General features: G+C 37.9%; 1 protein-coding gene across 3 annotated transcripts in view; it reads left to right on the top strand.

Moving 5' to 3' along the window:
- ANAPC10 (anaphase promoting complex subunit 10) overlaps positions 1–16163 on the top strand; it is a 261798-nt gene that overhangs the window by 187536 nt on the left and 58099 nt on the right. For 2 of the 3 annotated variants that reach the window (XR_007457914.1, XR_007457913.1), the window contains exon 5: positions 12362–12478. The gene's annotated coding sequence lies outside the window, so the exon portion shown is untranslated. The remainder of the gene's footprint in view (positions 1–12361; positions 12479–16163) is intronic. The other variant, XR_007457915.1, reaches the window with a different exon arrangement.

The raw sequence follows: 16163 nt of genomic DNA, 5'->3' as shown, positions 1-16163 counted from the left end.
TATAACAAAGGATGCTCTTATTACCTGTAGTACTCAGGAAATTACAAAAATTTTAGCAGTTCTGTAACAGGAACTGGAGAAGAAGACTGTATCTATATTTCTTTTTTTTTAAAAGTTTTAATTTTAAACAGTTTTTTTTTATTATTTATTTAAGTAATCTCTGCACCCAACGTGGGGCTTGAACTCATGACCCTGAGATCAAGAGTTGCATGCTCTTCTGACTGAGCCAGCCAGGCACCCCAAGTTTTTATTTTAACCTCTCCATGCTTATCACAAATGTACTCCTTAATCCCTCTCACCTATTTCACCCATCCCCCCACTCACCTCCCCTCTGGTAACCATCATCAGTTTGTTCTCTATTGTTAAGAGCCTATTTCTTGGTTTTTCTCTCTCTTTCCCCTTTGCTTATTTTTTGTTGTTGTTGTTGTTTATTAAATTCCACATGTGAGTGAAATCATATGGTATTTGCCTTTATCTGACTTATTTCACGTAGCATTATACTCTCTACCTCTATTCATGTCATTGCAAATGGCAAGATTTCGTTCTTTTTTATGGCTGAATAATATTCCAGTGTGTGTGTGTGTGTGTGTGTGTGTGTGTGTGTGTGTGTTTTATCTTCATATCTTCAATCTTATGTATATCATATCTTCTTTATGCATTCATTAGTTAATGGATAATTTGGCTGCTTCCATATCTTGGTTATTGTAAATAATACTGTTAGGGGGCATGTATCCCTTTAAATTAGTATTTTTGTATTCTTTGGGTAAATACCTAGCAGTGCAATTGCTGGATTATATAGGGTGGTTCAATTTTTAACTTTTTTTTTTTTAAGTTTTTTTTTTTAATTTATTTTTGAGAGAGAGAGAGAGTGGGAGAGAAAGAAGGAGAGAGGCAGAGAGAGAGAGGGACAGAGGAGACAGAGAATCTGAAGTGGGCTCTGTGCTGACCACAGAGAACCTGACGTGGGGCTCGAACTCACAAACTGAGATCATGACCTGAGCTGAAGTTGGACGCTCAACCAACTGAACCACCTAGGCGCTCCCAATTTTTAACTTTTGAGGAATCTCTATACCATTTCCAGAGTGGCTGTACCAGTTTGCATCCCACCAACAGTGCAAGAGGGCTCCTTTTTCTCTACATCATCACCAATACCTGTTGTTTATTGTGGTTTGGTTTTAGGCATTCTGACCAATGTGAGATGATATCTCATTGTAGTTTTTTTTTTTTTTTTTAGTGTTTATTTATTTTTGAGAGAGAGAGAGAGATCGTGGGGACCGGTCAGAGAGAGGGAGACCCTGGATCAGAAGTGGGCTCTGTTCTGACAGCAGAGAGCCTGATGTTGGGCTCAAACTCATGAACCACAAGATCATGACCTGAGCTGAAGTCGGGCACTTAACAGACTGAGCCACCCAGGTGCCCCTTATTGTAGTTTTGATTTTCATACTCCTGATGATAAATGATGATAAGCAACTTCTCATATGTCTATTGGCCATATGTATGTATTTGGAGAATGTCTGTTCATGTCTTTGATCCATTTTTAATTGGGTTTTTGTTTTTTGGGTGCTGAGTTGTATCAGTTCTTTATGTATTTTGTATACTAACCCTTTATCAGATATGTCATTTGCCAATATCCTCTTCCATTCAGTAAGGTTTCCTTTTAGTTTTGTTGATTGTTTCCTTCACTGTGCAAAACTTTTGTTTTGATGTAGTCCCAATAGTTTATTCTTGCTTTTATTTCCTTTTGCTCAGGGGACCTATATAGAAAAAAGTCGCTATGGTCCATGTCAGAGAAATCACTGTCTGTGCTCTCTTTGTAAAATTGTAAATTTTATGGTTTCTGGTCTTATATTTAGGTCTTTAATCTATTTTGAATTTATTTTTGTGTATGGTGTAAGAAAGTGGTGCAGTGTGCTGCTGTCCAGTTTTCCCAGCACCATTTGTTGAAGAGACTGTCTTTTCATTTGGATATTCTTTCCTGCCTTGTCAATTGACCATATATAATTTTGGGTTTGTGTCTGGATTGTCTATTCTGTTCTATTGACCTATGTGTCTATTTTTGTGCCAGGACCATACTATTTTGATTACTACAGCTTTATAATGTAACTTGAAGTACAAAATTATAATGCCTCCAGTTTTGTTTCTCTTTTTCAAGTTCACCTTGGCTATTCAGGATCTTTTGTGGTTCCACACAGTTTTTAGGATTCTTTGTTCTAGTTCTGTGAAAAATGCTGTTGGTATTTTGAAAGGGATTACATTAAATGTGTAGATTGCTTTGGGTGGTATAGACATTATAACCATATTTTTTCTTTAAGAAATTGTTTTTAATGTTTATTTACTTTTGAGAGAAAGAGAAAGAGACAGAGGCATGAGCAGGGGAGGGGTAGAGAGAGAGGGAGACACAGAATCTGAAGCAGGTTCCAGGCTCATGAACTCACAGACTGCAAGATCATGACCTGAGCTGAAGTCGGATGTTTGCTTAACTGACTCAGCCACCCAGGTGCCCCACAATATTTTTTCTTCCAGTCTGTGAGCATGGAATATCTTTCCATTTCTTTGTGTCATCTGCAATTTCTTTCATCAGTGTTTTATAGTTTTCAGAGTATAGATTTTTTACCTCTTTGGTTAGGTTTATTCCAGGTATCTTATTAGTTTTGGTACAATTGTAAATGGGATGGTTTTCTTAATTTCTCTTTCTGATGCTTCATTACTGGTGTATAGAAATGCAACAGATTTCTGTATATTGATTTTGTATCCTGTGACTTTACTAAATTTGTTGATCAGTGCTAGTAGGTTTTTTTTGTTGTTGTTGTTTTTGGTAGAGTCTTTCTATATAGAGTATCATGTTATCTGCAAATACTGAAAGTTTGCTTTCTTCCTTGCCAGTTTAGATGCCTTTTATTTCTTTTTGTTGTCTGTTTACTGTGGCTAGGATTTCCAGTACTATGTTGAATAAGTGGTGAGAGTGGACATCCGTGTCTTATTCCTGACCTTAGGAGAATGGCTCTCAGTTTTTCCCCATTAAGAATGATGTTAGCTACAGGTTTTTCATATATGACTGTTATTATGCTGAGGTATGTTCCCTCTAAATCTACCTTGTTGAAGGTTTTTATCACGAATGAATATTGTACTTTGTCAAATACTTTTTCTTTGTCTATTGAAATGATCATATGATTCTTATCCTTTTGATATGATGTATCATGTTGATTGATTTGTAACTATTGGGCCATTTATTCCTTGCAACTCAGGAATAGATCCCACTTGATTGTGGTGATTGATTTTTTAAAATGTATTGTTGGGGGGCACCTGGGTGGCTCAGTCGGTTAAGCGTCCGACTTCAGCGCAGGTCACGATCTCGTGGTCTGTGAGTTCGAGCCCCGTGTCAGGCTCTGGGCTGATGGCTCAGAGCCTGGAGTCTGCTTCCGATTCTGTGTCTCCCTCTCTCTCTGCCCCTCCCCCGTTCATGCTCTGTCTCTGTCTCAAAAATAAATAAACGTTAAAAAAAATTAAAAAAAAAATGTATTGTTGGATTCAGTTTGCTAGTATTTTGTTGAATATTTTTGCATCTATGTTCATCAGAAATATTGGCCTGTAGTTCTCTTATTTTATTGTGTCTTTATCTGGTTTTGTATCAGGGTAATGCTGACCTCATGGAATAAATTTGGAAGTTTTCCTTGTTTTTATATTTTCTGGAATAGTTTAAGAAGAATAGGTATTAACTCTTCTTAAATGTTTGGTAGAATTTGCCTGTGAAACCATCTGGTCCTGGAATTTTGTTTGTTAGGAGTTTTTTGATTACCAATTCAATTTATTTGCTGGTTATCAGTCTGCTCAAATTTTCTGTTTCTTTCTGTTTCAGTTTTGAATGTTTGTATGTTTCTAGGAATTAATCCATTTCTTCCAGGTTATCCAATTTGTTGGCATATGGTTTTTCATAATATTCTTTTTTCTTTATATTTTTTAATGTTTACTTATTTTTGAGAGAGAGAGATTGAGACAGAGTGCGAGTAGGGAGGGGGAGTGTGGGGAGAGGGGGAGACACAGAATCTAAAACAGGCTCCAGGATCAGAGCTGTCAGCACAAAGCCTGTTGTAGGGCTCAAAGCCTTGAACCGTGAGGTCATGACCTTAGCCGAAGTCAGACACTTAACCAACTGAGCCACCCAGGCGCCCCTCATAATATTCTTTTATAATTGTTTGTATTCCTGTGGTGTTGGTTGTTATTTCTCCTCTTTGTTGATTTGGGTTATTTGGGTCCTTTCTATTTTTTTCTTGTTAAATCTGGCTAGAGGTTTATCAATTTTATGGATTTTTTTTCAAAGAACCAGCCCCTGGTTTCATTGATTTGTTCTATTTATTTTTTTAGTTTCTATATCATTTATTTCTGCTCGAATCTTTATTATGTCCTTCTTTCTGCTGGTTTTAGGGTTTTTGTTATTGTTGTTTTTATTGTTCTTTTTGTAGCTCCTTTAAGTGTAAGCTTAGGTTGTTTATATGAGATTTTTCTTGCTTCATGAGGTAAGCCTGTATTGCTACAGACTTACCTCATAGAACTGCTTTTGCTGCATCCCAAAGGTTTTGAATCATTGTATTTTTATTTTCATTTTCATCTGTTTCTATGTACTTTTTAATGTCCTCTTTTATTTCCTGGTTGACACATTCATTGTTTAGTAGAAGGTTATTTAACTTCCATGTATTTGTGGTCCTTCTAGATTTTTTCTTGTGGTTGACTTCTAGTTTCATATAGCACTGTGGTCAAAAAAGATGCATGGAATGACTTCGATCTTTTTGAATTTGTCGAGGCTTATTTTGTGGCCTAATATGTGATCTATTCTGGAGAATGTTCCATATGTGCCAATACACTTGAAAAGAATGTGTGTTCTGCTGTTTTAGGGTGGAATGTTCTGACTATATCTGTTAAATCCATCTAGTCCAGAGTGTCATTCAACGCCATTGTTTCCTTCTTGATTTTCTGTTTAGATGATTTGTCCATTGGTGTAAGTGAGGCATTATAGTCTCCTACTATCATTGTATTATTATTAATTAGTTCCTTTATGTTTATTATGAACTGTTTTATGTATTTGAGTGCCTTCATGTTGGATGTGTTAATGTTTACAATTATATCTTCTTGTTGGATTGTCACCTCTATTATTATATTGTGTCCTTCTTTGTATCTTGTTACATTTTACATTTAAAGTATATTTTGTCCAATGTAGGTATTGCCACTCTAGCTTTCTTTTGACATCCATTTGCATAATAAATGTTTCTCCATCCTCTTACTTTCCATCTGCAGGTGTCTTTAGGTCTAAAATGGGTCTCTGGGGTGTCTGGGTGGCTCAGTCAGTTAAGAATCTTACTTCAGCTCAGGTCATGATCTTGCGCTTTGTGAGTTCAAGTCCCGCATTAGGCTCTGTGCTGACAGCTCAGAGCCTGGAGCCTGCTTTGGATTCTGTGTCTCCCTCTCTCTCTGCCCCTCCTCCCACTCTCTCTCTCTCTTTCAAAAATAAATAAACGTTAAAAAAATGTTTTAATGGGTCTTCTTGTAGGCAGTATATAGATGGGTCTTATTTTTTATCCATTCTGTCACCGTGTGTCTTTTGATCAGAGTGTGTAGTCCATTTACTTTCAAAGTAATTATTAATAGATATGTATTTATTACCATGTTAGTACTTGTTTTGTGGTTGTTTCTGAAGATTTTCTCTAATCATTTCTTGTCTTTCTTTCATGATTTGCTGGTTTTCTTTAGTGATATATTTTGACTTCTTTTTATTTTTAAAAATTTATTTATTTATTTGAGAGAGAAAGTGGTGAGCAGGGGCAGGGAAAAGGAAGAGGGAGAGAGAGAATCCCAAGCAGGCTCCACATTCAGCACAGAGCCTGATATAGGGCTCGATCTCATGACCATGAGATCATGACTTGAGCTGAAATCAACAGTCAGACACTGAACCAATTAAGCCACCCAGGTGCCCCAACTTCTTTCTTTTTATTCTTTGCATATTTTTTAGTGGTTTTTGTTTTGTCGTTACCATTACAGTAGTATATAACATTTCTGCATATAGCAATCTACATTAAGTTGATAGTTGTTTAAGTTTGAACCCATTCTTTACTCCTCTCTTCCTCCACATTTTAGGTATATGGTATCATATTTTACATATTTTTATCTTAGGAAATCCTTGACTGATTTTTTTACAGAAATATTAATTTTTACTGCTTTTGTGCTTCCTACCTTCATACTGTTGTTTTTGACCTTTCCTTTCCACTCAAAGAGTCCCTCTTAATATTTCTTGCAGGGCTGATTCAGTGGTCATGAGCTCCTTTAGTTTTTGTTTGTCTGGCAATCTTCTTATCTCTCCTATTATGAATAATAGCCTTGCTGGATAGAATATTCTTGGCTGCAGTTTTTTCCCATTCAGCATTTTGAGTAAATCCTGCCACTCACTCTGTCTCGGAAAGTTTCCACTGAAAAATCTGCTGATAGCCTTATGGGGTTTCCTTTGTATATTTCCTCTTTTGTCTTGCTGCTTTTAATATTTTTTTATCACTATATTTTGCCATTTTAGTGACATATGTACAATATGTCTTGGTGTGGATCTGCTTTTGTTGGTTTTCTTGGGGATTCTCTGTGCCTTCTGGATTTGGATATCTGTTTCCTTCACCAGATTAAGGAAGTTTTCAGCTATATTTCCTCAAGTAAATTCTCCGCCCCCTTTTTTCTCTCTTCTTCTTCTGGGACTCCTATAATATGAATGTTGTTATGTTTGATGGAATCACTGAGTTCCCTAAGTTTAGTCTTATTTTGAATAATTCTTTTTTCTCTCTTTTGTTCAGCTTGATTACTTTCCATTACTCTGTCTTCTATCTCATTGATTTGTTCCTCTGCTTCTTCCATCCTGCTGTTCATTCCATCAAGCATGTTTCTCATTTCATTTATTAAGCCCTTTATCTCTGCTATATTATTTCTTGTTTCTGTGTTAACGGTCTCACTGATGTCCTCCACTCTTTTTTCAAATCCAGTGAGTATCCTTATGATCATTGCTTTAAATTCTCCATCAGGCATTTTACTTTTGTCTGCTTGACTTAGATCTCTGGCCATGGCCTTGTCCTATTCTTTCATTTAGGACAAATTTTTCTGTCTTCTCATTTTGTTTAAGTCTCTGTCCTTTTTCTCTGTGTTAGGAAAGTCAGCTACATCTCCTGTTCTTGAGGGTAATGGCTTTATGAAGGAGAGATTCTGTAGTGCCCTGAAGTGTAGTGTTCCCTGTTCCTCAGGGTCTTGTGCTTCTGGGAATGTTTTCAATGTGTGCCACGTGCACTCTGCTGTTGCATCCTGACCACTTTATCCTTTGGGCCAGTAGTCTGCAGAAGCTCTCTTTGACTGTTGTGAGCAGTGTTTGGTCTCTATACTGAATGTGGCTCATTTTAACTATGTGTGCTCTGTTCTGCCCATGAAATGAGACCCATTGCCACTTCCACCAGAACTGAGGCCTTGCAAAACCCCTTGGTTGGGAGACATGGTGTTAGCAGGAGTTTGGGCCAGTATTCTAAAAGAGGGGACTTGTCATACTGAGACCTAAGCAAGCATGACTGGGAACAGCAGTTCTACCAGAGCACAGGAGAGGCTGGGGGTGGCACTCAGTGTAACCAAGTTAGGTAGCAAGTGTTGATGCTGTGCTTATTTATGTAGGTGGCTCTGTGTTTATGCTGATGGGTAGGGGAGGGAAATGGCACTGGCCAGTTCCTTTGTTCCTATAAGAGTCTCTCTGTGAACATTGTCTCTCTGGGACACACTCCAAGAAGAGCAAATAGCCTCCCCACTGTGTGTCCCAGCACTCCTCAGATCGCTGTTTCCATGCTGTATGTCTGCTGGGTGTTTGCCCTGCATTTTCTCCAAGAGTAACCACAGTGCTCTCTGAGTCCTCCCAGAGCCAAGCATGCTGACCCTCAAAACTCCAGGCTTTAAGGCCTGCTGCTTGCAAGAACTCAAGAAATTCAGGCCTTTTTGCTTTCCAGGACAATTGCTGTGGGGATTCATTTCACTTGTGCACTACCCTGTATGTCAGTCTGTCTCTCATCCTTGGCTGTGACCATGGCTCCCTCCCCACTGCAGTGGCTATGATCCATTTATCTCCCAAGCCTCATCTCCACACTTCCTACTTTCTTCGATATGGCTTCTTCTCTACTTTTAGTTGGGGGGTTTGTTCTGCCAGTCTTCAGACTGATTTCTGGGGTATTTAGGATGATTTGATAATTATCTAGTTGTGTTCATGGGACGAGGCAAGCCTAGGGTCCTCCTACTCCACCACCATTTTCCTTCCCTAGAATATATTTCTTATTATACACTGCTTCATATGCATGCTGTGAGAAATAAATGAGTCAGTTTTATGGAGTGCTTTGTATAAAGGGGGATCACTCTTAAACTTATGTGAAAAACACTCTCAAAATAGGTTACCTGGGGGAAAGGCAAATTGAAAGATGAACTGGATATACACAAATACATACATGTACACTTCTTTTCAGTACTGAAGGAAATTAGTAGACCCAGAGATAAACAGATTGAAAACATCATTTTGTAATACAGTTTCTTATCTGTGGCTGAATATTATGGTCATTAAAACACAAGTTTAAAAAATGGGTTCTAGGATCCACTGATCTACTTGATGAATTATGTGTAATTATTGCTTTGTTAACCAGTGTGAACAGAAGGTTATTGCAGTTGAAGGTCAAAAACTTAAAACAATAAATTCAGTTCAGGAAAAGCATGTTAATAGAGTCCAGAATGCAGTATTTTATCTGTTTAAAAATGTGAGCCACATGATATACCCTAATCTTTCTGTATTGGCTGACTTTATTTCTTGTAGTCCATAACTATACTATAGCTTCTTGCCTTCCCAGAATAGCTAAAACAATTTTTAACAATGCTGTGAGGCTTACCCTACTAGATGTCAAGGCTTATAAAAATTAAGTCAATGTGGTACTGCTGCAAGTTTAGAAAAATAAGCAATGAAACTAACTAAAGGACCCAGAAAAAGACATGTGCATATGTAGAACCTTGGGATAGGACAGAGGTAGCATTACAATTAGTGGGGTAAGGATGAACCACTTAACAGTTCTGAAATAATTGGTTATCCATATGTAAAACATAAAATCAGACTTCTGTCTCATAGCTAAAAAGATAAATTCCAGTTTTATTACAGACGTAAAAATGAAAAAGTTCAAAACCTAAAAGAAGACATAAGAAAATATCTTTATGTCATATAAGGCAGAGAAAGCATGGACAATGAAAGGAAAACTCGATGTATTTAATACATTAATGTGAAAATTTTTTGTATGGCAAAAATAACATTAGTAAAATGAAAGGACATGCCACTAGCCAGAAGATAGTTGCAATTGCAATGATACAGTGCACATCATATATGAAGAATTCATAAATCAATACAGATAAGCAAGTTAACAGAAAAATGAACAAACCATATTACCTACCAGACAATTCATTAAAAGAGAAAACTGAATTACCAATCAATGTATGAAAAATCTTTAATTGGGGAATTGCAGATTGAACTAAGATCCCTTTTTTGTACCCATCCATATAGCAAAAATTAAAAATGTCACAATCCCAAATTTTGGTGGAATTTTTTATGGGAATGTAAATTGGCACAGAAATTTGTAGACTGTTTAGGCAATGTTTAGTAAATCTAAAAATGTATGTATATCATGACCCAACAATTACACTCCTGGGTAACTTTCACATATATGCTCTGCATCAGTCTGGGTTTATCTTCGAGGTACAGAGTCTGTTCTAGCTAATTAAGTAAGATGGCATTTATTAGAAGTAGATTAATGGCTTTATAATTATTGAAATGGCTGAAAACTCTAGGTTGTGGTTTCAGGAATGACTCCCCAAGATCACAACCTGGTCAACAAAGGAGCTGCTGCTCCTCTGTGATCAGGAAGCTGCTGGTTCCAAAACCAGATTGCTGCTATCAGGGTCAGTAAGTTGTCACAGGAGGTAACTGTCATAATCAGAAAGCTGCTGCTGTTACTACTGGGTTCAGATCAATGCCATGCCTGTGATGATCCACATCACCAAAACAGATAACTTGCTCTGGCTCTTGACACCTGCAAAGCTCATGACTAGCCACTGGGACTCGGCCAACACATAGTCCGTGATCACACTTGCCAGTAGAGAGGACAGACACAGCAGAAATGCGGGCTGTGCCTCACTTCTCCCTCCCAAATCTAGAGTTCATCTGATTGGCAGAATAGAAATCACTTCCCGAACCTAGTTGTAGAGGAGAAGGGGAATTGTTTTTATCTGTCTAGTGTCTGCATGTGTGAATCTCAATCTGCAATATACTACATTGCACCTCTGTGGTTATTCAACACACAAAAATGCCCTTCTTCCTTGACTTAGATTTCCAAACAACAGAAAACAAAAGCTTAACTCATTTTTTCTATCACTCATACAAATAAAACTCACTCATCTTCCCCTAATGGGGGAAAACTGAAGTCCCATCAATCTTTGCATGTAATTCTGGGAATTATTCATTCCTTCTTTATTTCAGTTACAATTCTATCTTGACATCCAGTGACATATGAACTAAGTTGTCAGAACTTTGAATTTTTATGAGGTTTATCTTCTATGTACATCTTATCTTCTAGCATACATCTGTCTTACGAAGATATTCAGGGTAACTGTCATCCCTTGTTCATCAGGTCTTATCAGTCTGATGTCATCCATGTAATCACCAGGATGACCTCCTGGGGAAAGTAAGATGATAAAGGATTCTGTGACTAGACCTGGAGAGTTAATTAGCCTTGAGGCAAGATGGTAATGGTACATACCTATCCCTGCCATGTGCAATTGAAGGGCTTCTGTTGTTTTCTGTTTACTGGGATAGGGATAAAGAGTTGCTAGATCTATAGCTGCTAATCAGGTGTTTATCAGAGTCATTTCTAAATTAAGCTTGCCTTATGAACTGAATGTAACCCCCCAATATTTATGTGTTGAAACACTAACCCCCAATGTGATGGTATTAAGAAGTGGGTCTTTGGGGAGTTAGTTAGGTTTAGATGAGGTCATGAAGGTAGAGCCTCATAATGGGATCAGTGCCCTTGTAAGAAGAGGAGGAGACTAGAGGTCCCTAATGTGAGGATCCAGCAACAAGGCAGCCCTCGATAAACCAGGAAGAGGGCTCTCACGAGACCCTGAATCCATGGTCACCTTGATCTTGGAATTCCCAACCTCCAGAACTGTGAGAAATAAATGTCTATTGTTAAGCCATCCAGTCTATAGTATTTTGATATAGCAGCTCAAGCAGACTAAGCCAGTTTGGGATAATCCACTATTATTTTTTTAAGAATGTCTTTTGCACAACCTAAATAAGAGAGTTAAAGGGGGATGTGATAAGAATCACCATTCTTATATCTTTCAAATCTTTGATGGTAGCATTAATTTCTGTGATTCCTCCTAGAGATTTGGTATTACCTTTTGTTTCCTATCGTGGAAAGGAGCAGTAATTCCAGAAGCTTTGCTTGACTTTCCTACATATATAATACATCACACAGGTCAGGAAGCTATTGTGAGAGTTCTTCTAGTTGTCATTTTATTCTTTTTCTTTTTCTTTTTAAGTTTTATTTATTTAAGTAATCTCTACACCCAAAGTGGGGCTTGAACTCACAACTCTAAGATCAAGAGTCATATGCTCTTCTGACGAGCCAGCCAGGCACCCAGTATTGTCATTTTTTTTAAGTCTGCCTACAGGAATAGGAAAATAACTATAGGATGTCTTCAAGAACATGCTGGGTCCATTGTGAGATGGACTTGAATCAAAATTCCATTTATCACTTGACGCTAATAAGTCCCCTTCTTAATAGTTAACCACAGTGGCAGTATAGGGCCCCAGAAAATAGCATTTATGCAGAGCCAGCATGCAATAATTCCTTAAGAAATGAGTAGTTCCCTTTTTCCAGGGTACAATTATACCAGTAAATGTCAACAGAAAGGCTAGGTTCAATATTTATAGGATGGACTTGGGGCACCGTCTTGGATTTCTTCCTTAGGTATTCCTGGTTTCTTCAGTCATGGGGTTCTTGTGCTTAGATCTGGGAACTGGGTTAGAAACATTGATTTTCTATAATTTTCACTTAGGTGAAGCCTCCATTTATCAGCCAAAAAAGTTTTTTTGTTTTGGTTTTTGTTTTCGTGGGAGATACATAGAATAGATAAAACCATTCTGACTGTCACTGGAGCCCTGCTTTCTATTGAATAGATCTATTCTTTAATCTCAGATCATTACTTACTGCCACATGGTTTCTGCTACTCTGAGATGGCCTTATCCTTATTTAACTCACGATTCTATTTCTAGGGAAACATCTACTACCTTGATCTCTCGTCTGCAAAAGAATGACACTACAGTGATCTTCAATGTTTTGGTAAAGAGAGGGTCCTCTGAATCCTTTGAAGTCTCACAGGTAATGTGTGGGTAAGTTAGTCATTCATGTTAAATTTTCCCCAACTTTCCTTTCTCCAAAGTCTCTGCCTTGTATCAAGGAATTCTTAGTGCCTAACTTTAGTTAGGCTACCAATACTTTAGTTAAGGCTACCATTGAGTTCAGGTTCAGTTAAATAATTGAGCAAACACTTTAGGTTACTCCCAACTGTGAACTATAATACTGAATCCAGATTCTCTAGTAAATACATCCCTGTTGATAAATTTAGCTTGAATGATCATTCTCAGAATTCATTCCCACAATTCTCTAGACTTTTATTAATACAATTTAACAAAATCTCCACACTATTTTGTTATCTAAGGTTTCTCTTCCTTAGTCATACTTTGTACATACATAGGATGTGACTCTTTGACTGGAGTGATAAGGACTAGAAGGGTGGACCATAAGAAGAATTAGCATTTCTTGCAAGGTAATTATGGTAGATGCAGTCACATTTGGTCTTTAAGCATGGCAGATTTATCTGACAGAGGTGGGGGGGTAACTTGCTAGACTGGAAAGTTCAGTGGGGCTTGTATGTTCAGATACTCAGACATCTAAATCCATTCAAATGTTCCATTCCAATTCACCGTGTACCACTGTTTCCTAATTAATGTGTTTTTATATAAGAGGCCAAATGAGGCTGAATTTAACCTAAGTTGTATTTTAGCAACCCGTCTCATCTGATTTTTAGTTACATCTGTCCTGCAGGTACAAGAGGTAAGGAGTTCATTTAAGGCAGTTGTTCTCGGACTGGTTCCTGGACCAAAAGTATTATCATCACTTTAAAACTTGTCAAAAACGGGCATCCTCAGGCTCTGCCTTAAATCAACTGAATCAGAAACTCTAAGGGTTTGGATCCAGCAGTCTGTACTTCAACAAGCCTTTCAGGGATGCTTATCCATGTCACAGTTGGAGAACCATTTTTTTAGGGCCCTTGTAAGAGTTCTCTGATCCTTGGTGCACTGAGTTAAGAATTTAAAATATGGAGCTTGTCCTTCTCCTCCTCTGCTTCCTCCTTAACTCTTGAATGCAGTTAGAATTAGTCAACCCACCCCACATTTTGTTTATTTCTCATTCTCACCTAAGGGGCTGTGCAGCAGCCACCTGTCCTGCCAAGCCTTCCCTTTAATAGGTATTTCATTCTTGGCAAGCCTAATTTATCATCTATTGCCAAGGGGATTATCATAGCTTTCAAAGCCATGCAGGTGAGATAACCAACTCCAGCAGTCCATTTCTTAGAAATTCTGTTGCGTGCTGCCATACCTGATACTAATTACCTAATCTTTCAGAATTCTATTGCAGAGGACAGAATCCACTGTAAGTAATTTAAGCAACTGATTTATTACTGACAGAGAAGAATCTAGTTGTTTGGGAGACATGAGTTTCATACAAAACTTGGCAGCTTTTTTAGGAAAAAAAAATACAGCATCACAAATACAAGATTTGGTATGAAATTCAAAATTTATTCATAATGAGAAAAGAAATTGCAACAAATTATGAATTGTAAAATTGTAAAAGCTGACATTTACCACAAAGATCACAAAATCCAGTAAAGTAGTATAATATTTTTATCAATCAAATACTTAATGTATTTTTTCTACATTTTTTTGCCTTATACATGCTTTGATTGCCTCTTTATTTAATAATAATTTTGTAGTGTCACTTTTATATAGAGAATAAGAAGATAACTTAGTCCTTCCTTTGTTGTAACTGTAATTTTGTTTTATTATCGATAGTTTAGAAAATGTCTTTTATTGGGGTGCCTGGGTGGCTCAGTCAGTTAAGTGTCCGACTTCAGCTCAGGTCATGATCTCACGGTTCGTGGGTTTGAGCCCTGTGTTGGGCTCTGTGCTGACAGCTTAAAGCCTAGAGCCTGTTTCAGATTCTGTGTCACCCTCTCTCTCTGCCCCTCCCCCACTCACACTCCGACTCTCTCTCTCAAAAATAAATAAACATTAAAATTTTTTTAAAAAAGAAAATTTCTTTCATCCTTACAACTCATTATTGATAATGCCATAAGTTTTTAGAATTATTGTCACAACTGGGAAAACCACTGTCAAATCTCTTTCCTGTATAAACTATAGGATTTGGAAGTTTGCTACAAATTAGCTTCTGGCTCTGTCGGTTTTAAACTTACTCCTTTGCTACTCACTCTTATTATGGTGATAATAAGATCAGTAGGACACTTCCAGACCTCAGTATGATCTCCGGATCTGTCCCCTCCTGTTACAAAGGTACGTCTTTTAACCCAATCTAAATATATGCCCACCTCAATTTCTTCTTAATTGGATCTCAAAAATGCCTAAGGCCATTCCATCAGCTCTAGAAACAAATGTAACTGAGGGGAAGTTTGAGAGGGAAGAGATAATAGCCTTGATTTAGAGTAGTTGAAGTATCTTACTTTTGCAATTTTTATAAAAACACCTACCAGCCAGCCAAGGGCCCCTGTGCAGTGAGGATCTCTGAAGCTTAAGCTTCACGGCAAATCCATCTCTAATGATAGGGTAGTGGATGGAATTATTAGTAAGATGAACAGACTCTTGGTTGAGCTTTCGGGTATGACGTCCAAAGTCTCACTACAGAGCAGATTACTGAGGCCAGCTATTTTCTGATCAGGAAGCTGCCAGCCATAGAACCAAACCACCCACTACCTTGAGCAGGAAACTGCCACAAACAGGAAACTATCGTGTCATCAGGAATCCCTTGCTGCCAGTTCCAGACCCACAGCAGGTCTGTAATGATTCACACTGACAGAATGGATGCACTGTGCCCTGTCTCTGAAACCTCACAAAATGACTATACACTAGGACCCCTGCCATCTCTGTCTATAAAAATCCAATACCTCTATGACCATGCGAGTGAACAGCAGCAGCATAAATGACAGGCATTTAGTGTCTATCTCACTTCCATGCTGAAAACCATTCATGACTCCCTTTGATTAGCCAAATCTAAATCATATGTGGATCTCTTGCTATAAGGAAGGCTGATAAATGTAGCTTCTAGGTATTTAGATACTGATTTACAGAAGGAGACACAAAAAGGAACATTGGGTAGATATTGCTCACTGGTGTACTGAATGAAAAACAAGACATGTAATAATAGCTAACATTTATTGAATACTTACAATGTTCTCATCCAAAAAAAAAAAAAGGTGGAGGAAAAAAAAACAAACAACTCTGTCAAAAGGAGAATGGATACGGGTTCGTGGGTTGTTCAGTCAGTTGGGCGACCGACTTCGGCTCAGGTCATAATCTCGAAGTTGGTGAGTTCTAGCCCCACATCGGGCTCTGTCCTGACAGCTCAGAGCCTGAAACCTGCTTCAGATTCTATGACTCCCTCTCTCTCTCTCTGCCTCTCCCCTGCTCATGCTGTCTCTCTCTCTCTCGAAAATAAATAAACAGTTTAAGAAAAGGAAAATGGATAAATTGATTATTCATATAATAAAATGCTATTCAAAGTTAAAATGAATGAAGCTACAGGATTCGATAGGAATATCTCCTACAAGTATAATGTTGAGTTTATTTTATTTTTTTAAAGTTTTTGATTATTTATTTTGAGAGGTGGGTGGGGGAGGGTCAGAGAGAATAGGAGAGAGAGAATCCCAGGCAGGCTCCGTGCTGTCAGCACAGATGCCTATGTGGCCCTTGAACCCACCAACCGTGAGATCATGACCTGAGC

Source organism: Panthera uncia, chromosome B1 (genome assembly GCF_023721935.1).
Source record: "Panthera uncia isolate 11264 chromosome B1, Puncia_PCG_1.0, whole genome shotgun sequence".
In the NCBI taxonomy this organism is placed as follows: domain Eukaryota; kingdom Metazoa; phylum Chordata; class Mammalia; order Carnivora; family Felidae; genus Panthera; species Panthera uncia.
Note: the sequence above shows the minus strand (reverse complement) of the source record. Positions and strands in the feature narration are given on the sequence as shown.